Here is a 26552-nt window from a genome sequence, read left to right on the forward strand (position 1 = left end):
AAACAACTTGACAACAATTTGTGAATTAATCATCAGTTAGCTGACAAAGATGAATTATAAGAAAGAATCTATCAAATGCTTATCAATATATTGTCATGTAAATTTATCTGAATATAACAGTAACATTTCGATATAAATTGAATTATACAAAAAAAAGTTACTAGTATCAACATAAGAATTATTGAAAAAAACATTGGTGTAAAACACAGATTGTGCAATGAAGACCACCTGTATGTAACAATTATTAAAGTTATATGCCACACATTGTGCTTGATTGAAGGTAAGTTAAATTTTTGAACTAAAATGTAATTTTATTCATTAAATCACTCTCTTTTATTGTAATTAAGACTTTATTTTTATAGTAATTTAATTTTTTTTTTTACAGAAATACTTTTTTAATAAAAATAAGGATTGTAGTCGAAGAAGAGTGTTTTTATATCGTGATGAGTATTACCAAATCGTGGAATTGTGGACTAACATTGATGTTTAACCAATTTTGAACAAATATTTGTTCAATGTTTATTTTAAAAAATGAATATTTTCTTTTATGTTTTAAATGATTTTAAATAACACTTAAAATATTAACCTTGTATATTTTTTCTTTTAAAATTAGAACGATTATTTTTTTTTATCATTAACTTATCATCCCAAAAAACTAAAGAACTCAGGATTTATTGATTTTTCTTTTATACGTTTAATTATAGATATATCACAATATGTTATTTTATAGTGGGTTTAGTTTCTAGTCATGCTGATTGGATTATGACATTTGTTTATAATCAGATTTATTAGTGTATGTAAAATATAAAATTTGTTTGAAGAGTGAATTGTATTGTGGTGAAATGGATATTTTATTCTTATCTTAATTTAAAATTTAAATATTTGATTGAATTTTTCCATTATTGATGATTCAATCAGTTTTCTCCAGTTGTAGATATAATATATAGCATATGTTTAAAATATCATTACTTTATATATATATATATATGTTTTTTTCTTCATATATTCTTAAGATGATTCAGTTACATAATATATATTATTAGATGTATTATTTCAGTTTTAAACATTTAGCTAACCTAATACATAATCTTGTAGTTTTTTCAACAAACCAAAAACATATTCAGAAAACTATAAAATTCATAAAAATTGAAATTTTTGAATATTGGTATCTTAATCTTTGAGACAAAAATACACCAGTTTATTAGTCTTTAAATAGATAGGCATATTTTTAAAAATTAACTTTAAATGCTTGCAACTACTGATGAAGTTTCAAAGCATATTTTCATCTTTATGCTAAGGAAACTTAGAAGCTTTAAGTTATGACTGACCTTTCTTATACATCTAATAAATACTATATTTGGTAATTAATATATATCATTTAAAGCAAATTTTTAAAAATTCCATAAAATTTTATTAAGAAGTTTTTATTTATCAATTTGAAACTTCTTATAGCAAATTCAAAATTTCATTAAAAATATTCAGTGTTTTACTTTTACCAGTATTGTAAGAGCAAAAAAAAATAATAATTTCTTGTTTTCATCATTAGTTATTTAAAAGAATGTTCTTTTATAACATGAAACTATATCCTGAATGAAACTAAAATGTTACCACTTGCATAGAGAAGGTTGTTAAGCTCTGGTCCTTAAAAATTCTTTAATATTTGATATTTTTTATGGCCTGGACTTAAGATAGATCCTTTCAATCAAATCTAGACGTAAGCTATCTATTGCATTAATTTTTCTTACAGGTGGTACAAATTATAGTTATTTGTAAAAGATGTTGTTATACCTCAAATTATTGCATTAGTATTTAAGTTTTTTTAATTTAAAAAAAATACACTGGCAGAAAATTTTTTTTCATGTTACATCTTTGAGTAAATATTTAAAATAAATGTAAGAAGTACATACATTTCTTTGCTTTGTTTTATAAAATGTTTACTGTAGAAACTTCCATATCTGTTATGCTATAATCTTTGATTATTTTTACTGGTTTGCCTTCTTTACAGTTATATATTTCTATTGTGTTAAATGGTATACATTCCTGGACTGTAAAAGATAGTATCTTGCACTGATCTGAAATATTTAAGATGTGCTGTTATAGAGAAATATTAAAGTTTCTTGAAGATGTTGGTAATTGAAATACTCAAACTCTCAGTAAAACCCTGAAATTGTACACACCTTAAAAAAAATTAATTATTTTGAACATGGGATGAGCAGGATGATATATAGTTTTTGCTGAGTATCATAAAATAAATCAAAGGAAACATAATCATCAAACTTATATAACTAGTTTAGAGTCAGTACTTGCTCACTATCAAACTTATTGCTAGAAAAATTCAAATAGCTATGAAAGAAACCAATGATTTGAAAGAAAAAATACCATGATTTAAAAATATTAAATTAACAATTCACATAAATTTTTTTAATTTGAATTTATAATCTATTCCTATTAACTATGGCACATGTTACTTTTTACAGTCTTTATATTTATTTGTATTATTACAAATAAAAATTATACCACCAGGTACAGTTCATAGAGTAAGAACACTATTTGTGTGTAATGCTTTCAGAGCTTACAGCTCCATTGTTGGTAGATTTTTTACAAACTACACGTAATATGAAATTAAAATATTATTATAAAATATTGTCAATTATCATTTAAAACATTAAAAATTATTAAAATATTAATTAAGTTGCATAATCATGTAATATGAAAATTGGCAATTGAATTAATTTTTGTTAATGTGATAAATTATTAAAATTAGATTTTATCATATAGTGATGAATTATTTAGTGTTTAACGCATGTCTTTAACATTTTATAAACATATGTAAAATAACCAAAATGATTCAACATGTTGCTGCCACATGACCCAATATTGGATCACACATTACTGTTTAATAGAGGCCATATGAACCAAAAGCGGGTGATGGGTGAACTTTCCTTTGCAGTCATCATGACTTATAGCATGTCTACCGAGGCCACAGCATTACTTTTTGAATGAAATCTATTTCATCCAATTTTATCTTACTTATATCAAATATTTATCATACATATACTTTATAATGTTTACATTAATAGGGAGACTCGATTTTGAGTCACTTGGCTTCCTCTGTTGCAGTTGTGGTTTTAGGCTGTGTAAACAACAGTACTGGGTGCAAGACAATTACAATTGTTCTATTTTGAAAGCAGCCTACTTTATTTTAAGAAAAACTGCTAATAAAATAAAATAGTTACAAATTTTTCTAATAACGAACCAAAACAAAATAATAGCCAGAACGTACACTAAATTAGAAGTACTGTAAGTAAATTGACATGTAAAATAAGTAAATTAAGCTACTTAAAATTAGTTTTTTAATTTCATTCTGTCCTGTAAAATAAAATATTATGAAAAAGCTCATGTTTTATTAAATTATGAGATTCAAAAAAACAAACCGTGCACATACATTCTTGGCAAACAGTGCTATCATTTGAATTTTTTTGTTTTAAGAATGGCTTTTTTATGGCTTGTAGTTTTGTCTACATTCCTGTAACATGTATTGCCTCTCCCTCTATTTGTGTTGATTAATTTGTGTACTTCAGCAGACACTCTAGTTTTGCAGGATTGTCATTGATAATATTTTCCCCCAATCTGTTGTTAACTTATTGCTCACTATCAAACTGTGAATCATGTCGATTCACTGAAACTTGTGATTTCATTTTTTAACTGCTTTTTACTTTGTACTTTGAAAGGGCATTTACAATGTTTTGCTGATTATCCTCTCTAGTGATATTTTGAATAATGAATTCTTCAATACCTGCTTCAGGATCTGCTATGCTGTCTTTGTTTACTCCAACTGCAGAATTTTCATCAGGAGTATCAGATCACTTTCACTAACTGATGAGACCTCATTACCGTTAGATATATACACTGGGTCATCATCATTATCATGACATCCAAAAATACTTTCATCACTTGAATTAAGATCTTCTAATATCGAATGAATTTCATCATCCTCAAGTCACCTCTTCATCATTATCAAAATATTTTACATGTCCAAATATAGATTTACAAGTTATTTATACGTTATAAAATTAGAGGTTATGAAAACCTTATCACAAGAAATAGTTGTAAGGCTTAAGCCTTACAACTGAACAGAAACTTTTACGATCCCTTTTATCATAGAAATGAAAAATATTAAAACTTAAAGTTATTAAATAAACATAATATTCTAAACAAAGAAACACAATATCAAACACCAAAACAACTCACCAGTGCTTTACATATATTACATTGGCATTCATCAACTGACTGTAGTAGCATCAATATTGTCAAAATAATATTTATTACATTACAATTGATTAGATGCAATATGTATTTTGATAAGAATTATAAAATCATAAAATACATTAAAACAACATTAAAAATACATTATAAAAACATATGACATCATAAATCAAACTCGAATGCAGTAAATACTGGCTAAGAACATTGCTTTACTCTCTGAGGCCATGGCTTGACGGTGGCAAAGAGAAGTCCATTAAAAGTGAATTGCATACCTATCACGAGGCCTAGGAGTAAATGTAACATTATTTTTGTATGGCAGCCAACATGATAAAGCTCTGTGTATTAAAATCAGTCATAACATTTATTTATATCAATATAGAAATACAGGTTGAAGCCAAACTTGTTTTCTTGATAAAAAAATTAATGATTCACTGTAGACATATAATATTTACCATTTAGAAGCAGTACACGCATATAATAAAAATACTGTTATATAAAAACTTAAAAAAAAAAAAACAATAAATTTAACACCATTAAAATGAAAGTAGCCATGATACATAGTATAATATTTAACTGATCATTAAATTATGCCTATCTGTCTAAAATCAGCAGGCACTTAGTTTTGGACTATCTATATGTTAAGTAAAACAGATTTGGGTTCTCACTACACCTGTTTAATAACCTGAATGTCCTTCTCTATGAAGAGAAATAATGAATGGTTGTTTTTTAATTTTTTACAAAGAAATTAAAGTTAGCACGTATAGATATCACATGAACATAAAAATTGAGATTAATTATTAAGGAAAATTTATCCTGATATTCAGAACACTGTATTAAAACATAAGGGAAAGAACATCCCTCCTCACTAACAAATCTTTCTGCCCAAAAGACAGAGATCAGAGGCATAGACATTTGTACTCTTTACAGAGCAAAGATAGACAAATTTCTTTTGTTGGTGTCAAGTTGTGCCCTTTGTATTTTTTTAATTAATGGTTTCAGGTTTATTTCAAACTAATTTTGTATGATGAACAAAAAGGAATAATTGTATTTTTAATAATTTTAAATATATGTAGTGTTATAACATATATACTTTTAAGGAAATGTTTAAGCCAACATTAAGAAATTTTATTTAAAATTGTAGCTGTTAATGCTGGTAAGAATAAATGTAGAAGGATGATATTATTTATTTTATGAAGTTTATTCACACAACTAAGTTGATACCGCAAATATCCGTTTTTTGTAGTTAAATTAAATTTTCAACAAGCATTATTGATTTAATAGATTTTTAGTCAACTATAATAAACAAAGTACTCAGTAGTCTGTGTATTATGAAAAATCCTGCATCAGCAGTTTTCATTAGCCCAGCGGAGATTGGTAGTGTATGAAAAGATTCCATGTCTGACCGGATTCAAACCTTTGGGACCTCCGCATGAAATGCTGAGATACTACCACCTCAGCCACAGAGGTTGGGGTACCAATAGTTTTTATTTTTTTATGAGGCTCAGTTGAATTTGATTTTTAAAACTTATATATAAAAATAATCTTTTGTGCGTAAGTCATATTCTAGAAAAATATTTTCCACTAGGTTTTTTACAATATTATAAATTTCCTATGTTACTTAAAAAAGTTGTTTTGTTTATATTTTTATGTAGTTAACCTTCTTAAAGAAAAAGAAGAAATAGATCTTAGTAGAATTTAAATTATTTGAATATTAATTTAACATAAATTGTATATAATTTTTTTACCTTTAGTTAATAAAACTGTTTTTTGAATCTGAGGTACTCATGTACATTAATTGTGTACACATTTGTTAATAAATACAGATGAATTCTGTTGCACCTTATTCTGGTTTTCCTGTTTATAATAGGATATATTCCAACATATAACATGAACCATGTTGGCTTCTAAAAATATTAATACAAAGAAAAAAGTGATAGGTGTACAACAATGCCATTCTTTTTTTTTATTTAGGGAATGATTGGATAGGAAAATGGATAAAATTTCAAAGATTAAGTTACTAATTAACTTTTTTTTTCTTTTTTAAAGTACTATTTATCTGATTTTATTGCATTGATTTTAATTATATTTTTTTTAACTGTTAAATACTACACTTTTTTACCCCGTTGGATTCTACGCTAGGTAAAAATTCTTCCATTGATTAATTAAAAGGAAAAAAGCAGTAAATTTTACAACAAAAACATTAAATTTTATACAAATGTTTATTGTCATCATTACAGAAATATTAAGTACTTCCAGCAGCTTTTTTTTCTTAACCTCCTTTCATTCTGAAATCGCTTTTCTTTTAAGTTTTCTTCATTCTTGAGAATAAGAAGAAGTCTCAGGGGGCTAGGTCAGCCAAGTAAGGAGAGTAAGAAACAATTGTCATGCTGTTTTTCATCAACAACTATTGATTTTCAATGCTGTGTGGGTAGGTATATCGTCATAAAGCAGCCAATCCTCCGATCACTACAATTCAGATTGTTTTTTCTCACTACCTCATGTAATCACTTCAGCACTTACAAACGGTAATTTTGGTTCACTGAGGAACAAATTCAATGTGAATAACCCTTTTGATGTCAAAAAAACAAATCATCATGGACTTCATGTTTGATTACACTTGTGCTTCTTTGGCCTGGGTGATGAAGCTGTCTTCCACTGGGTGGACTGCTGTTTTGTTTCAGGGTTGTAGCCATAACACCAAGATTCATCCCCTGTTATGACTTTTGACGACAAAAAAATCTGGGACAGTTTGTGCCAGTTCTTGGCACACTCAGAAGGTTTTCCCTCTGGTCATCAGAAAGCAGTCATGGAAGAAACTTTGCCACTATGCATCTCATGTTGAAATCTTCAGTTAGGATTCTTTGACATGAATTCCAGAAAATTCCAGTTATTTCCTCCAGTTTGTCAGTTATTCTGCAACGATCAAACATCATGACATCACAGACTTTTTGAACATTTTCATCTGTTCGGGCAACCTGAACAGGGTTCCCTTTAAGTGACATTTGGCCACTTCTGAACCTGGCAAACCACTCTTAAATTCTTGCCTGGCTTAGATCTTCCTTTCCATAAGCTTAGAAGCATTGAAACTGTTTCTGCCACTGTTAACAGGAAATGGAACTTTATATTGGCACGTGCTCTTTAAAGTTTGCCATCACAAAATTGCTGAAAGTTTGTCATCACAGGTTGGGAGGGGCTTAAGAAAACAATCACTTTATTCGCTGTGATGGCTTCTCATGAACACTGTCTGACCAACTGAACAGGTATAGTGTCTAGTAAACGCACCTGGCAGGAGAGGACAGCACTACCAACCTACTTGCCCACAGAAAATAATTCCTGTTTATTTGGAGTACCTCCATTATTGTTCGGGTCCTCCTTTTTCACCTTTTTTTCCCAGATTTTGGAAGGCTTCCACTTTCCATTAGCCATTTCAGTTTTTTGTTAAAGTCTTAAAGTTTTGGTAATCAATCCTTGTTTCACAAAAGATACAGCTAGTTGCATTACAAAATGACCATGTAATAAATGCATTAATCTCTGCAGCATTTAGTACCCAATAAAAAATTGCTATTGACCATCTTCTAGTGCGTCTATATCCCCTTCAATTTCATTGTAATATTCAGTTATGCAAGGTTTTCTAGAAGTTGATGAAATAGTTTGCATCGATGAAACTAAGACGACTTTATACCTTTTTAGAGAATTAAAAACAAGTTGTTTGTTGTGAGACCCATAAAGGAAAATAGTTGTGCTGGTTAGACATCCCTTGGTATTGATTTTTTCTTTTGGAATTTCTGGTTTACTTTTTCGTAGCCTGTCAACAATGATACCATATCACTTCATTATTGGCAGCAATGGAATCAAAGTAAACCAGTTGTCAGTCGTAATATTTGAATTTGTTTCACAGATCGGTTTTGACAATTCTTTCATTACATATTGTGACAGAAGTTCGTCAGTTGGGTTTTTTCCCCTGCATAGGTGATGCCTGATACCAAATATTTAGTGTGCATCACACATGTACATCAATTTTATTTTATATTTATCATGCTTATAAGGGATGTACATTCTAAACTGACAATGTCTCCAGAAACCAGTAGTTCATCAGCTGTGCAGTAAACAGAGGGTGTGTTTGAAAACACCCTCTGTTGAATTCATCCCAAAAATCTCATACATGATTGAATGGATCAGTCTGTACATATTACTTCTGTGTCATTGAACATAAAACAGTCAGTGATAAACCTAAATCTTTCTAGGGGGATAATAGACAAATACATTTGACCTGAAAGAAAACTCCAGAAATATTTTCCACTTATGTGATTGTCTTTCCTTGCTCCACTGAGTAATTATTTATTTATACCACCTAGTGTAATTATTTTTCTCTTTGAGTTTTCTTTTTCTTTTTAATTTCAATATAAATTTTTATCAACAATGTCGTATCAGCTATTTGTTGTTGTCTTGGATTTTGTAGAAGGCCTAATGTCACAATCCTCTTGTTCAATTGAATTTTCTGAAAACAAAGAATTGTCAAGTTTATAGCAAACATTGATTTCATAATTTTCCTCATGTTCAGAATATCATCGAAAGTCTTCAGTCTTAATTAAATCTTCAGACGTAATTTTAATATAGCCACCTCTTCAACAGTAATTTCGTTATTTTGAAAAAAAGATTTGACATTGTTTGCGCTCATACGTCACTCAAGTAGTGAGGGTATACATGCAGACTGCTGGATCGTGTGAGTTCTCGCGCAATTGCAGCCGTGTAAGCAACTTGCCCGTCTAGCGGCATTATTAACAATCTTATATCTTATTTGTTTTATTTTATGTAACATATTCTCATTCACTCAAGTCTTTTATGGCATGTATAAATTTGTATTCTAATCTATTTACAGTCCACTTATTGTTTTATTAAATATCATTCTTGACTGAATTATGAGCATTGTTTCTTTGTTTATTTCACGCTATTCAAATTGTGAAACATCCATATGTCCAACAGACATATATCCATATATCAAACAGACATATTAATATATATATATATATATATATTTTTTTTTTGTAAAAACATGTACACAGATATTACACTGGGTGAAAATCCACCAGATTATAACTAGTTGTTTGACTAAATGAAACAATAATAACTTTCAAATGTCAAGTTTATACACTTGCACAAGAGGTAGGAACATAGTGGGGAGGAGTGCTTTGTTCTGATAATTCACTGTTGCCCCTTGATATTATCAAAAACAAAACTTTCCCAGTGTATTTTCATTCATAGTAGTATTTAAGGGTTAAATATTAATTTTCTCTTATTAGTTAACAGTTTTGAATAAATAATAGTTTAATGAAGAATAATTATAACACATAAATAATGTGTTTTGGTGAAGTATAGCTTGGAGTGAGCAAATTATTTATAATCATTTATTTATATATATGTTTGTCATAAATAATTTCAACACTCATAGCTATGCTGATTATAAATAAAACAAGGTCTAGGAATGCTGACCATTTTGGGATGTTTAAGATTTTATAGTAATGGTACTAATAAATAAATATGTAAAAGCTCTTGGAATATTGTTACAGCTATTTATATTTAGACAAACAATTATTTTATAAATATAATGAAAAATAAAATATGTATACATACTTAGTGTAGAGAGCATGAATAAATTATTTGAATCAGTGGTTTTTATAATCTTTCACAGTACTAGGAACAGTATCATTATGGAATATGTATATGGTTGCTTACTGATGTATACATTTTCAGACATACAGTAATTTTAATTTTCATAGAATGTTCGATAAATAGAACAGTATTTTCTCTGAGGAGAAAATGAAAATAAATAAATATGTATATATAATATATTGTGTAATTGTAAAATAAGAAAACATTGCTCTGACTGGCTTTTAGCTATATCCAAAGATTCAGTTAACATAAAAAATGGATGTTAATTAAATTTTGAATTATCATTAAACTTAGCATTTAATTCTTTTTAATGATAACATAGTAAAATAGGCGTATGTTAGTTATATTTTTCCTTAATATAGTTAAATTATTACTGATTAATTAGTAATTATGTCATTGTCACATAAATGATGTATTACTCTTGCATTAGAAAAATCTAGTATTGAAGGACTAATTAATTGATAAAGTGTTCTTTTTTTATTCTTTTTGATTTTATTAATTTATAATCAGTTTTATTTTTTATCTTCTGTACCTCATGTTCATATAACATTTTACTTTAAAAAAATTAAGTATCTTGTTTTATAATATTCTTTTTATTTTATTACAGTATTATTATTTTTAGTGTATTATATGATTTGTACTACAGTTAATTATATTATGTCCTTTACAATCTGAATTATTTAAGTTTATTATGTAAACTTTATTATGCTTTATATTGCTCTAATAAAAAATGTTTAATTTAAAGTATACAGTTTAAAGAATGGTTGCGAAGAATTTATTATTTTCTCATTTTTCTTTTAAAATGTTGTTATATTCTTTAACAAAGTATAATTTTAGTCAATTTAAAATTCATATTGTGTATAAAAATTATATAATCTATTAATATTATTTAAAACATTTATGTAGTAGAGCTTTGATAATACAATGGAATTCCTATAACTTGAATATTCAAGGGAATAAAGAAAAACTTCGACTTACAGAAAATTTGAGTTAGAGAAACATACATGTTACAAAATTACTACCTGCTGTAAATTCATTCACATTAAATGTACAGCACTATTTAAGAAAATATTGCATTTTTTCTATTTACAGGCTTATTTTTTCTACAGTATTATTACATGACATGATTCAGCATTATAAATACAGTATACAATACATACTATTGGTTAGTATGTGTTTATAGTATGTATATAATTAGAAAATTAAACACAACTTACCTGAAGATTATTCTGTTACTGCGGGAGACACTAAACAAAATGTAGGCTAATAAATACACTCGAAAATACTGTACATTAATCACATTTTTTCTCACTGATAATTTATTGCACAAAAATCTTGAATGAATGAAAAATACAAAATGCTATACTTATTATGAATGGTAACATTTATCACTGTTGTATTGTATATAAAAAACGGTTCAGTTTTAAATCCAAGGATTGTATTTTAAAAATTTTTTAAAATAAAATAAAAACAATATTAAAATTGTGAAAAATAAAATAAAAAGTGAAGAATAATTGGCTCTTTTGTAAAAAAAACTGAATTTAATTAAAATTGTTTAAAAAAATTGCTGATGTCTGATATTTCTTCTAATGCAGTGTAGACAACCATTTTTCTATATCTGCCACCTCAGGGAAAACTGATTCTGGTACATCATCTTTTGACTCAACGAATCGTCGAACAGACAGTGTTATCTGTAACTTCCATTAAAGTTGGGGTGGTACGCAGGATATTTCATTATTGTCATTATCCAAATCAGTCTCTATGGTGTTATTCTCATTTTCCTTTGCGTTAATCCTATTGATTACAATATTGTCATCAGTAGGGTATATGGCTACTACCAAATCTTTATCTATAGAAACAATGCCAAAATGTTACGTCGCTAGGTACTTACAAAACATCAGTAACTTCATTATTATTACCATTATTGTTGCCAGAACAAAGGTTTTCACTTCTAGTTTGTTCACATTTAAACAAAATAATGGGTTGCAGGTTTTTAAATCCAGCTTTTTTAAAACAGTTAAAAATTGTTAGCACAGTCACATTATTCCAAGATTTTTTAACTTCCCATAGATAATGAGAAGATTAATTTCTGGTTTTTGTTTCTTTTCAACCATCTCTAACGTTCTCATAATCCTTTTACTGCATTTGCTTAAAATTTTGTATAATACCCTGATCCATTGGTTGGAATTTAGAGGTAATATTTGGTAGAAAGAAAATTCATTTTATCGATAACAATTTTGGATTTGCCAGGCAGTTGTCAATAAAGAGCAATCTTTCTACTTTTTGAATGATAATAATGAACCAATTGATAACCATTTTTCAAAGATTTCACTAGTAACCCATGCTTTTCAATTCACTTCATACTGAATAGGTAAAGATTTAACATTAGTGAAACAACATGGTTTTTTCGATTTACCAATTAAGAGAGGTTTCAGCTTTTCTGTCCCCAACGTCTTTACTTCGTTTCCCACCATGGCATTTATTACCTTTAAAAGTTAAAGTTTTATCAAGTAAACATTTCTAAAATGGTCTAGTTTCATCAGCTTTAAAGATGTCTGATTTCTTGTATGTGCTCATAATACCTTTGTGTATTGTTCATCCATATATTACAGACTTCTTCATTTACACCGGCACTTTCACCACAAACATTTTTAAAAATTATTCCATCCCTATCTCTAAACTTATTAAGCAAACCCAAAATGCTACCTTTGAAATCCGTACTACTGAACTGTCCCGCAAAGTAATGACTTTTTCACGTAAAATTGGTCTACTGACAGGTAAATTTTGATTGCGACTGTTTTTAGATACACTCTAAAATGCTTTTTTCAATATTGGGATACTTTACAGACTTTACCCTTTTGAGAACGCCTGAGTTACAAAGGCGTTATGATCTTTCAAGATTTTTTTATGGTTTTTGTAAATCGTTTAAGCGTGTTAGGTGGTAAACCGAATTTCGTTGCAATCACGTTTTTCTTCCATTATGAGCCTTATTTTATCATCTAATGACAGTGTTTTTAAATTTCTATTTGACTTTTTTTTTTTTAAATAAGAGAAAGAGTGTAAAAACAACTAACAGTACTGAATAAAAACTGAACCTAATTGTGCAAAAACTAAACACATAAAAATTGTTGTAAGGAAAGAATAAAAACACCCTTGTTTACAGTAACAAACAAACCCAGACGTAGAAAAACTATGCGTAAAAGCTAACATGGGTGTAAAGACACATTGACTGGCACTATTACAGAGTTCCAGTGAATACTAACGCGTGATGTTTAAGATTTCACTTCCCCCTTTACTGTATGTTGATTTATTTTTTTTTATCATCACATAGTACAGGAACAAGTGAATCATGCTTGTTTCAAATTTCTGAACCAAAAATAAGATCAGTATTATAGGCCTAATGTTAAACTTGTAATGTAATAAATTAATCAGAATGTAATAAATTAATCAAATTTTTACTTTGACTTATAGGATTTTTGTTCGAGTTAAAGGAATTATATATCTGTATAATGTAATACATTATGGCCGGGAATTAGAATAAATTTCGAGCTATAGATATTCAAGTTTCAGGAATTTGACTACACTTTAAAATTAAAACTTTGTTACCTACCTATAACCTCAGCAAGATGATGAGCCATTGAATGGAACAACTTGAGCCTTACCCTGATAATGTTATATCTTAGTCTATTACTCATACAGGCCGGTTATAAGTATACCCCTTGACCTGTAATTAGATATACTCTAAATTCTTGGTCACAAGGATGAAAAAAAAAATGATTCAAGTAAATGCTTCAATAGGATTTTCATTCCTTATCTCTAACAACAGTAATAAAACAGTACTTTAATTCCCAAAAATTATGTCCATGTATTCATTCCTAATTAGATACTCCACTCAATCATAGACCTGAGGAATTATGATACAAAAATTAATTAAACTATATGTAGATAAGAAATGCTCGCGATTTCAAAATTTGATCTAATGTAATGCCAAGTTTTTAATGTTACCCTACTATTAAGCATTCTCTCTTATCCCATATATTCTCCAGAGGACATATTAAATTCAGTCTACACAGATCCTTCCACCTGTTTATAAATCAAAGTAATATGGCAGGTATATTTCTAATAATTTCCATATTATCTGCCATCATGAAGTATCATTAATAATTCTTACCTTACTTAACTGAATTTTAAATTTTTGGTAAATTGAATTTTCGTTTACCAATTTTTGGTGAATTGGTATATTTATCAATAAATAGTTTATGACCATTATTATGTTTTACATTTTCTTTGAAAAGTGGATGGAATAAGATGATGCATAAACCAATAAACAAAGCTATTTCTTTATGAACTTGTAACAAGGCTTATGGTAAATAATAGAAATTGTCGACCTGAAACTGTAAAAAACTAATTGCCAAGCTATATTTATGCTTAAACCATCTAATATAAATTTCTAAGAATGCAATTTATATGTATAAAATATGTTTAAATTATTTGTCAATATCATTAAAAAAAAAATTATCTATAATTTAAAATTTAACTAACAGTTGACAGAATTCATATATTTATTATGAATAAAATCATATATCTTAAGTATATTTACATGCACAAAAGAAAGTTTAATTTATGGTTAAACTCATTTTAATTAATAACTGATCTTATACTTTATTTAAGTGCATGTAGTATGCAACTCGGGATTTAATTTTTCAGGTTCAGGATTCAAATTTAGTGGAGGTAAATTATAAAAAAAAATTAAAGTTATTTATATTTGTGATCAGTTTACTTTCCTTCTCTTCGCAGGTTTTTAAGATATTACATTTTAAACTGTCTTAGTGTATTCATGTCAAGTGTTCAGAAAAGTAGGTCAGTTGTTTATGTAAATTTATAGATGTGGTAAGTTCATTATTTTTTTCACTTAAGTGTTATTTAATGTTATTTAAGTAAAATATAAATTTAACAGTAAAAAAAAATTACAGAATCATAATAAATAAGAATAATTTATTTTAGTCATAGATAATTAATTTATATGTAATTATATTAAATGTTAATGTATTGTAAAATCAATATAGTTTGTTATTATAAAGACTAAGGTATTAAATAATATATTTGTTTCAGTTTATTATATATTAATGCAATGATTGTTGTTATTGTCGTATATTATTCTACATATATGTTACATATATATAATTTTTATGTACAAATTAAGTTGATATTTATATAATAGTGAATTATTGTATGCACGTATATAAATAGTAATATAGATGTTTATTTGTTAGTGTTTATAATGTTTTATTTATTAGTATTGTTGTTAATATTGTTTTATTTGATTTGTAAATTTATTTTTCCTATTTGTTTTTTTTTGTTAAGAAAAATACATGTGCGTTTGTGTACTATGTAATTTTTTTACTTAAAATTTTCCTATTAAATATTGATTTTTTCTAATGTTATTAGAAAAACCCATCTTTTAATAACTTATTTAATAGTTTATATTTGTTAAATTTCTCGAATAGTGAAGCTAAAATTGTGATCATTATCATGAATATAAAGTTTGTTAATATAACATTCTTTAAAATCTTTAATATTAGGAAAGTATGAATAATGTTTAATCTTACCTTTATGAAAAAAAAAATCTTAAATTTATTTTCTGGATGAAATTAAAGAATAAAAGATAATATAGATTCTATTTTAATTATTTGTCTGCCAGTCATTGATTTCTTTTTTCATTTCCTTTCTATTTTTTTTATACTAAGGAAACTTATTTTAGAAAACTAATAGTTATTCATACATTTGATTAAAGAACCATTCTATTTCTTTTTTTATTGAAATCTTATGAGTAAATATTGTTTTACTTATTAAAAAAAAGTTACATATTAGTTACAGGAGGCCAAAATTTTGTCAAATAGGTTTGCATTTCCAATAAACCATTAGCATCTAAGTTTTATGAAATAATTCTTCACAAATTATATCATAATTCAACTGTGTATTACATTTACCATTCCAAAGATCCCCATAGGCTTTCTATCAGTTTTTGTGTCTACTGTGGGTGGTGTACAGTTCTATAAAATTGTACTAGTGGTCAGTATTGTAATTGTCCGCATCACAGATTTTCTTTTTTTAAGCATGCTAAGTTAAATGGTTCGGTTTTTTTATTAGTAAACTACAAATGTTTGCCGTATTAGCAAGACATTGCTAAATTGTTGGGGGATAAATAAATTTACTTTGTTTTTCCAATCAGAGTTTATTATTTCATTCATTTCTACTACTCTTTCTTTGCCATTTATTCAGTCCTTTTGTAAATAGTCAAGTTAATCTATCTGTCTACGGGCATTATTGTTCATCTGCTATTTTTGGAATAAACCTACTTTTAAAATTTTTTCTTTTCCTATTGTGTATGGTGCAATCTTTTCCAACTAGTGAACAATAAGCAACTCCCCATGGCTCAATGAGATGAGGATGATATATGTGGCATGTAAATGAGGTGTAGTATTGTACAGACCCAGGCCAACCATTTCTGAGACATGTGATTAATTGAATTCCAACCATCAGAGTACACTAGTATCTACTGTTTAGTAGTATTCAAATCCTTATAAAAGCAACTTTTTAATTTGAAAACAAAATGAATCCAATAGATTATGTAGATGGGATTTTTGTTTAAAAACATCAGTAAACATGCTGCAGTTGTAGCAACACATTTCTTGTTAGTAATAACTCCAGTCTATAAGTACATGCAATCGCATGTTATGTTCATTGATACTATTCATAAGACAAGACTTTATCTCCATATGTAATAAAAATAATGCACAGAATTTGTATTTGGGAATCTCACAACTAGCTGGCAACTTATGTTTTACATATGTTTATGTTTAACATATGTTTGCTTCAATATCATATAATGTCATAAGTAAAACATAATCATCATTAATGACATCATTCCAGCAGATGAACACTGAATCACAAAAATGCATCTATTTTGAAGGAATTACACAGCATCCTCTTCATTTTGGTGTAAGTTCAAAATTTTTATATAGAAAAAGTTACTGCATATTACTAAATTAATTTTTGAAGTATTTAAATAAGTGAAAGCAACTATAAAAGAAGCTATATATATAAGAAGTAAACAACATTGTAAATGCAAAATAAGCCGTATGAATTTTTAATAAATAAATCGGTATTCATATAGTTTTTAGTAAAAACCACACATTTCATTATTGAAAAATAAGCAAATAATATTCATTTGTACGGTTAAGGTTTATAAAATGCATTAAATTACATAAATTATTACATGATAGCTTATATTTATTTCAATGTCACCATTATTTGTGGGAAAAAATGTTAAATTTGAATTTTGCTCTGCCTATGAAGTTTTTTTTTTCATAATTCATTATATGTATTATTTACAAATTTACTCCATCATTTTTTAGTCAAAAATGCCTAACAAAAAAATTACCACAATTAAAATTAATAACAAAACTGCTCATTTGAAGGAATACCCAGGGCTCATACTATGTTCCTCCAACCAAATAGACATTCTAGATGGGGATGCCATTGAATGGAGGACTTATTACCAGAATAATGGAGCTCCATATATAACACAAGAGTATGAATATACAATAGTATATATTATAGTTCAATACATTGAATGCACTTATAGAAGTGTATTTAATTGTTAACTTTACACATTGTGTGTTAACTTTAGGTACTTTCTCTGCTTTCCATTCTGATCATGAAGGTTTTTTACTGCACTTTATAAATCAATTACATTTAAAATTAATACATGTGACAACATTATTAAATTGAACATCTTATCCATTCTGCCAATAAAACATTTAGTTGTATCTTGATTTTATAATACATATAGTATGAATCTACTTGTGAACTGGTATTTTCTACCGTTTGGAAATAACACTAAAGTTTGCTGCATAATTTTAACCATTGGAGTATAGAAAAACAAAACCAATTCAGCATCGGGAGGTCGTGTTTATCAAATATACTGGCTGTGAACATGTGTTAACAGCGTAATTTTTATATCAACTTATTTTTTATATATTTTTAAAAATTAAAAACTACTAAATCTCTAAACTGAATTCTCACTCAAATCATATTTAATTTATAATGTAAGATCTTTAAATACATTTCCAAAGGTGCAATAAAATAAAACAATTTAAATAAACTCAAAACAAATGCTATCCTCAAATACCACAAAAATTAATGTTATAATCTAGAAAGTTACAGTTACAAAGAAAAATGGAATGTAATAAAATTTATTTTATTCTGCCAATTCTTTTCAGATAAAACATTTGTTGTTGAAAACAGTATTTTTTTATATTCTAATGCTCACCAGTTATTCAAATTCAGAGATGTATAAATTTTGATGTGATTGAGTTATAATGATACTTAAGCAAAACTATATATTGAAATGGATATCTTGTTTTACAGTTTATTTAAAAAAAAAAAAACTTTTTATTTGAAAATATGTATAATAATAATAATTCTGATAGCAAAAAAAGAATTTTAAAATGTATGGTTTAATCCTTTCTTTTGGTTTGATTAACTTTTTTTTTTTTTATTTATGAAGTTGAAAAAACTACCAATGCAATTAAAATTTTGTGTCCCAGTTTAATTTAAAATTTGACAAATAAGTTTATAGGATATTTTAAAATACATTTTTATAAAATTGTGCATTAGCAGAATCCTCTTAAGAACAGGTTTCATTAAAAAATAAAATTGTATGAATTAATTCAGTGGCAATTTTATTAAAACTTCATTTTAGTGATCAATATAATAATAGTGAATTTACTATGTTGTTTGTTGTTCACAGAGAAGATCCTTGGAAACCATCAGGCTAATTTCTATTCAGTTTTTATTCAAACTCCTCTTCCTGTATTTGCACAAGAACAGTAAGAATTATACTTTCTTTTTTAATATTATTGTGTTTTCCCCCGTCAGAAATACCATACAAATGAACATATTTTGCTAGAAAATGAAGCTGAATTAAGTTGTTTTTTTTTTTTTTTGCTTTAATATGTAAAATCTGTCAGATTCAATGAAGTTAAGTTTTGGTTATTTGTCATATAGTGCTTAAAATAGTCTACTTATTGCCTTATGAATTTTCTCATGCTGGTTCAACTTGTGAATTATTATGTCACATTGTTACATAGGTTTTGAAATGTCCGGTGGTTTTTTTTTGTTTGGAAGCATGAAATTTTGACAAAAAACTAACATTGTCATGTCATAGGTGCCAGCAGAATAGTTACTGATTACTTAGTAAAAATTATTAAAAAGATGAATTATAAATTTATTAAGGTAAGAAAATATAGAAAAAATTACTTGAAAAATTAAATTCTTGTATGAATATATATATTTTTAATTAAATGTATGTGTAATGGATTTTAGTATTATTTTATGTTTTGGCAGTTGAATGTTACTTCATTAAAGAAGTTAATGATGAGGGATTTTTATTCCATACTTATAAAAATATTATTTTAATATATTTACAAGTGGAGTTACCATTGAAGAAGAAGGAAAATATAATATTCTTAAGTTGTACTGCATCTAAAGGAAGACATGGCAAGAACAGTTAAAAAGAATAATCTTGTATAATATTTTTTCTCATTTTGTATATAGGTTACTTTTTACACCGAAAAGTACAATATACTGTATAGCTTAAAAATGTTTTATGTATACTTTAGATTACAACTAAATAAAATGATGGACAATATATTAAACTTGTATATCTGGTAATACTGTTAAATAAATTATCTGTTCAGAACATATTTTAGTAATAAACAGGATTAATTATGTACGTCAGACAATATTTATGAATTATAAATATTTAAATAATAAAAAAAAGTGTTCTTTTACTACATATGTCTTAGAAGATGTAAATTTGATAAAAATAAATTTTATAAATGTAGTAAACACAAAATAACATTTAAATTTACAACCAGAAGAAAACCCTTTTTCTACAGACTACATTTAATAACTCATTTTTTTTTTATAATTTATTTGTAAAATGTGATTTTTGATTGAATTAAGTTAAAGGAACACTTTTACTGATGTTTTTCTGTGACTTGAACACTTGATTGCCATTTCCATTCTATTAAGTGCTTTTTGAATTTAAGGAACATTGTATCGTGTGTTCTTTATCAGTCATTTTAATTACTGTTTCATTAATGCTGATAACCAACTGCCTGCATCACAGGAGTTCATGTTAAATCTGGTTCTCCAAATCCATTGGAACCAGTATTAAGATCAGTTTATTCACTATTACTATTACACTTGATTAGTATTTTAAGTCCCTGGCACTAATTATGATAATTTTATTAAATTATGTAAAGTACTATTAAGTAATACAATAATTTTGCACTGAAGTTTATTTATAAAATGAATCAATCCCTAAATATAAAGCACATATTGAATTACTGGAACATAAATTTTACAGAATAATAAATGTTGTCTTTGTGTAGTATTTTAATAAACAAAAATGTATGTCGTAAAATAATGAAAATACTCATCATCTTTTTATATTGTAAATTATGTTGTTAGTATTAGTAAATTAAGACCAAAGATAGTATAACTACTATCCTTCCTTCCTTATTTATTCATAATAAAAATATTATTGTTATATTGCAATATTAAATATATTAGTGTTTTATATTGCAATTTTAGATTTAAAAAAATAAAATTGAAAAGAAGAGTCTACCTAATATAGAAAATATTAAGATAAGGTGTAACTCAGTAAATTTTATTTTTATTACCACCAAATTTCAATATATTTCATGGCATCACAAAAAATGTCCATTCTAAACCATAACATTAAAAAATTTTAATAATTGGTACCCATACTTTTTTTAAAGCAGACAGTGAAATCTGGGTTATATTTATTTTTGCATTGTAACACTAGGAATGATTCTGCTCACTATGTAAGTTATTTAAATTTTTTTACATAAATCTCTTACCACGATATACCTGTTACTCATTTAAAAAAACAAGAATGCAATGGGATCAGATAGTAAACAGGAATAATTAATATAAACATTATTTATAATGTTCATAAATAAGAATAAATAATATTTTAAATTTGTAATTAAAAAAAAACAACATTTTTTTGTAGTTTGCTACAAATTTTTAATCTTCAGTAACATGTAAATTAATATTATTTGAAAAAATTGTTTGAATTTGATGTTTGGTAGTTAACTTGAAACATTTGATTGATTTAAATTATATCATTTTCACCAAAATTATACATTTTTGCATCAAATATCATAACTGTCATCTCTATTCTATTACAAGCTTCTTTAACTAAAGGAAAATTATTTGTTTCATAATCATTTTAATGTTTTCCTATTTACTAGCAATTCACTATAAATATATATTTCAATATTACATTTTTTAAATTATAACACACAATACTTTGAATGTGTCAAAAAATTATTATGTTCACTAAAGCATCTAAGAAAATTAAGTGTTATTTCACAACTTTATTACTTAATATTAAACAGTTTAATTTTAAGTAGTAAATTAATCTATTCTTCTGTAGTTTGTGGGCTCTTGTTTTAGATTATTCAGTAATTCTGTAAAAATAAATCCTTAAGTTATGGTATAGATAGGTAATTCTAGATGAAGAGAATATAAATTCTTATAAGTACTAAAAATTAAACTAGAACTTTACAGAAAATTACTCAAGTTGTATTGAGTTAATACAACTCAGTATATAAATGAGTTATTCATATATTATTGATTGTAATGTTTGTTGAGTATATGTATTTAAATAATAATAAAATGATGTAATTATGTTAATTGTGAAATAGATAATGAACGATTAGTAGTTATAATTTTTAATTTTTTTAAATATTAGTTGTTGTTAATTAATATCTATAAAATAATCTAAATAACCAACAAATCAGCAAAAAACAAATATGATATTTACTGAGGGAGCACATATAATTAAACTTAGTGTCAAATTTTATGAAATTAGGGAAATAACAGTTGTTAAAAAAATTGTTTCTGATCATTGAAGGTTTGCTGCCTCGTTTATATCAACTACACTATAATGTTATTTTTATTAAAAGATATTTCTTAATTTAGAACTGAATCTAAGTTGATGTTTGGTTATTATTCTATATCTTAACACTTAACTTGTTTGTCTTTCTTTTCTTGTAATTAGAAGGCTCAGTTTCAACCACAGAACTGATTTTAGGGAAGAAGGGGTCAGGGATAATGAAAGGTAAAGAAAAACTGTTTTCTATCAGGTTAGTTTATTGCTTTAACTAGGATCCTGCTTTGTATCTTGCACATCTTACATGGTGATGCAGTGAATAGATAAGAATATTTAGGAACAGAATGAATCATTGTTGATAAGCAATAAGCTTAGTCCTATCAGAGTTAAATTTTATAAAACAACTTAGTCGTTTAGGATTAAATTAGATTATCTTAATTTATATAATAAATTTTATTTTGTAGTGATGTATGATCCAGATTCAAGTCCAATTGAACATGTACTGTTACTTTTAAATGGATTTGAATATCTATGTTATAGGTTTACTTTGATTTCTGAGATTCAATCAATGGCTCTAGGTTACGAATGATTAGTCTGATAATTCTTAGACCGTCCAGTTGTAAAAATATTTTTTTCAATGTAGTTGCATAAAGAATCTTAAGTTGTATTTTGAGTAAAGTTTGAATTGTTTAAACTTGTTCAAAATTTATTTAATTATAATTATCCTTACGTGGTTTTCTTTATTTTTATAGAAACAATTCATTTTGTGAATTCTGTGTACTTACTTTTTTAAACATTCTATAAACAAACTGTTACTTTCCATTGACTATTGTGATTAATTTTAAGCCATTTATTATTTTTTTTCTGATACTACTATATCAAAGTTCTTCTATGGATTTGTTTGAGTCCTTGAATTTCCTTTAGTTATGGAGTTGTACAAATACTTATTCTCGACACAATTTGCATGAATAAGTAAAAATAAATAAATAAAATATCTAATGATATTTGATGGTAGCATCCAAAATACATGATAATAGAAAAATATTTTGTTTTTAATTTTTTTCTATACAGACCTTCAAATCCACATTTGATGTTTTCTTTTAAAAAAATTCATAGCGATTAAATCTTTATAAGATTAAAAAAATTAATTTATGGCATCAGTAACAGTTTCAAATTTTTATCCAAGTGATGTTATTTATTGAATGCTGGTAGGTGTTAATATTGATGATGCTAGACCTGGTAATAGAATGGTGCAGCAGTATTGTATAAACTAATTGATTTCTATGATAGAATAGTAACTCCTAAGAATTTTAATTTTATCATTAAGATATGGGTCTAAATTTTGGTTAGGCCTGTCATTTTTCACAAATTATAATAATTCATTACTAATAATAGATAAAGGAATGAAGGACTGTGATTGAAATGAATCGCATAAATAAAGCCTTTAGTTGCCAAAATGAATAAATAATATTACATGATCAGTATATAGATGCAACCGACTATTTATTTAGCAATTTATACTGCTACCATAATCTATAAATTACTGTCAAAAAGTTATGTGACTATTAATGGTTTTCCACGTGGTTACAGAAAGCTACAAAAAAATATTTTACATTAAATGTAGATTAACTAATTATGTAATGAAAGTAGCTGTGATTCCATCTCTTCAATGGCTCTTCTGTTATCAACATTGGTAAATTATAAAACAGTAAAATGCAATTTGTATATTACATACTTTGTATCTATACTTCTCTATCTTATTTATTAAAGTTCTGAAGATGCTTATCCATTTATCTTTAAGATGTTATAGTTGTTATTTTATATTACTGTATGTGTAGCTTTTATTTCTATAATAAATTTATTGTTTTAAGTTGGTGAATGTATATTAAAAGATGGTACATTTATTGTGTAAGTTGTTATTAATGTTGAAACCATTTCTCTGTTGTATTAAGTAGATTCTAGTTACCAAATTAATTCTTTCTTTTCTATTTTTAAGTAAGTTTGGTTTAAGTTTTTAGTAATTTTATAATTATAATTGTAGAAATTATTAAATGGTTTACAAAATGTGAATTTATACTGTTCATTTATCTTTACACATCAAATTTTCATAATATATTATATAATACACTTCACTGTTTCGTGTAACTTAACTAAGATTTGAAAACTTCAATGGGTCTGCTATGTTTTTGCCCATGACAGTAATTTAAAAATATAAATTTTTATAACAAAATAAAATAAAAATGTTTTCAGATTTGTCTTTGTGAATGACCATCTTCAGTAACTAGTGCTGTTGTTCTCACTCTGGCATCAGCTGATGTTACTACTGACAATTTTTTTGTTAATTCAATGGAATGTATTTATAATGTGATTGAGAAATGTTGGGATTGAATTTTATCTCTTCATTTATTACATTGTTGTTGTTTATTTATATAATTCATAATGTTCAAGTGTGTTAAGACCACATCCTTTTTTATGTACAGATAGGAACATCAAATTTTTGTCAGTCTAACAAGCATTGAAAAGATTTTTAAGATAGCAATGCTGGTTGATAATATAAAATCCTAGTAAAACTGTTTTTTTTTATACGTTAGATTTGGTTTGATTTATCATTAACTATGTATTTGAAATTACTTCAGTATGTCTTTAACCACAACTACTCTTATTAATTTATTATTGGAAATTATGGTCGATCTCCATGGTGGAGTGGCAGCAGCGCCTTGGCCTTTCATCCAGAGGTCCCAGGTTCAAACCCCAATTAGGCATGGTATTTTTGATATGCTACAAAAAATGCTTTTCCATATCCCACAGACAAGCCTCAAGCATATGTGGCAAAATCATCAAGCAAAAAAAGAATTCTTCTCTGATAACAAAATTTGTAGTCAAATGTGGCTTGGTTTTCAATGATTTTCAAGATGAGCTGTTAAAAACTGCAATGCATAACAGACTGTAATGCTAGGCAGCAGATTTGTAGGGATAGATTATAAAAAGGTTTTCTTCACAATGTAAATGCTTGAAAATGTCTAGAAAAATTAAATATGGGTTTTTAATGTTTTTGTTTAACCAATAATATATATATTTACACACTTATGCACACTGTTAATGTATGGGAATCCTTAAATAACAGTTTAAATTGAAAAATATAATTTTGTAAATACTTCTACCTCAGAGGATTATTTTTCAGTGTGAGGCTATTACACCCCATTCCCCATGGGGAGGAACAACTCAAAAATTTTAAATGGAAAGGGTAAGGTTATGGTATATCATTTTAAAGGGGACCAAAAAAAATTGGCAAAAGCTTTAGGCTGACAACCCTAACCCAAATACAGTTGTTTAATATTTTACAACAATTTTTTTTCAAAAGTGACCTGGAGTAAACCAGTGGTCACATATTGAGAAATAGATTGTTTTGAGGTAACAGCATTTCTAAATTTTATTTTTTTAATATTTCATTGTTGGGCAGTTATTTTAAGAGGTATTGCAGACCATTTTTGAACCTTATTTGTGGAAAATATTTATTGTAGTTAAATGTGAAGTTATAAATATATGCATGTATGGTTGTTATAGTTTGACATTTTAATCAAATTATTTGTTTTTCAGTGTCCCTTAAAATGACATGATACATTCACATACTTTCTATTTAAATTTTTAAGTTGCCTCTGTATGGGCGTGATAGTCTACTCTTTCTTTTGATCTTTTGTTTTCATTAAAAGCACCTTATCCTACTAGCACAACATAACTATTTTATAAAAATTAATTACTCCTTTTTTTCTAATTTATGCTTGCTGCTTTCTAATAGAAATATCTGCTTTTTTAGAATGGACAGATTTTCCTAACAAAAAAATAATTTTAAAATATTGAAAAGTATAGAGATGTATTTAGGAATAAACTATTACAGTTGGGTGAAATGAAATGAAACTTAAAGTTGGCACTACACTTCAATGTTTTTTAAAATATGGATTACAAACTTGAAATACATGAAATAAAGAACAGCTATGAAAATATAATTAATAAACGTAAAATTTGGAAAAATTGGCTTAGATAGATATATAATAGATTCACTTTTAAATCATATAATGATACAAAATATTGACTCCATTATCTGTTCATACTAACATCAGAATAGTTTATATTATATCAATGACTGTGATACAATATTAACATTTACCTTTACAGTTTTTAATTTTATTTTATATCCATTCTGAAGAAGCAACAGACATCTCTATAAACGTATTTGTAAATTGACCTTTGTTCGAACAAGCATATATGCTAATGTTTTTTAAAGCCACCTATTAGTTTTAGGAGTTTCAGCTAGTCAAATAAATCAATGCCTCCTTTGGTGTTATGTACAAATATATATAATCATTGTTACTTTCTTGGCTGTATACTATAAAATGTATATACTTTATAAAGTATAAGTATAATAAGGTTAAATTTTACAGATCTTGGAAGTCTTGTGATCTACTGAAACCAAAAAAAAACAACACAATATTAGCTTGAAATATTCTAGGATGTAATGTTTGTACATTAGGGTGGGGTGAAAAATAAAGATAATATTTTGAAATGCTATACCATGGAAAACTTGCCTCTAAAACAATTATGTGTAAATAAAAAAGGTAAATTA

The 26552-nt window shown here is 26.5% G+C and overlaps 1 protein-coding gene across 1 annotated transcript in view; it reads left to right on the top strand.

Annotated features, from left to right (window-relative positions):
- The window catches only part of Cds (CDP-diacylglycerol synthase), a 107962-nt gene extending 92351 nt beyond the window's left edge, over positions 1 to 15611 (top strand). The window contains exon 11 of the mRNA XM_075377780.1: positions 386 to 15611. The gene's annotated coding sequence lies outside the window, so the exon portion shown is untranslated. The remainder of the gene's footprint in view (positions 1 to 385) is intronic.
- Positions 15612 to 26552: the final 10941 nt, after the last annotated feature.

This window comes from Lycorma delicatula, chromosome 10, assembly GCF_047948215.1.
Source record: "Lycorma delicatula isolate Av1 chromosome 10, ASM4794821v1, whole genome shotgun sequence".
Lineage (NCBI taxonomy): Eukaryota > Metazoa > Arthropoda > Insecta > Hemiptera > Fulgoridae > Lycorma > Lycorma delicatula.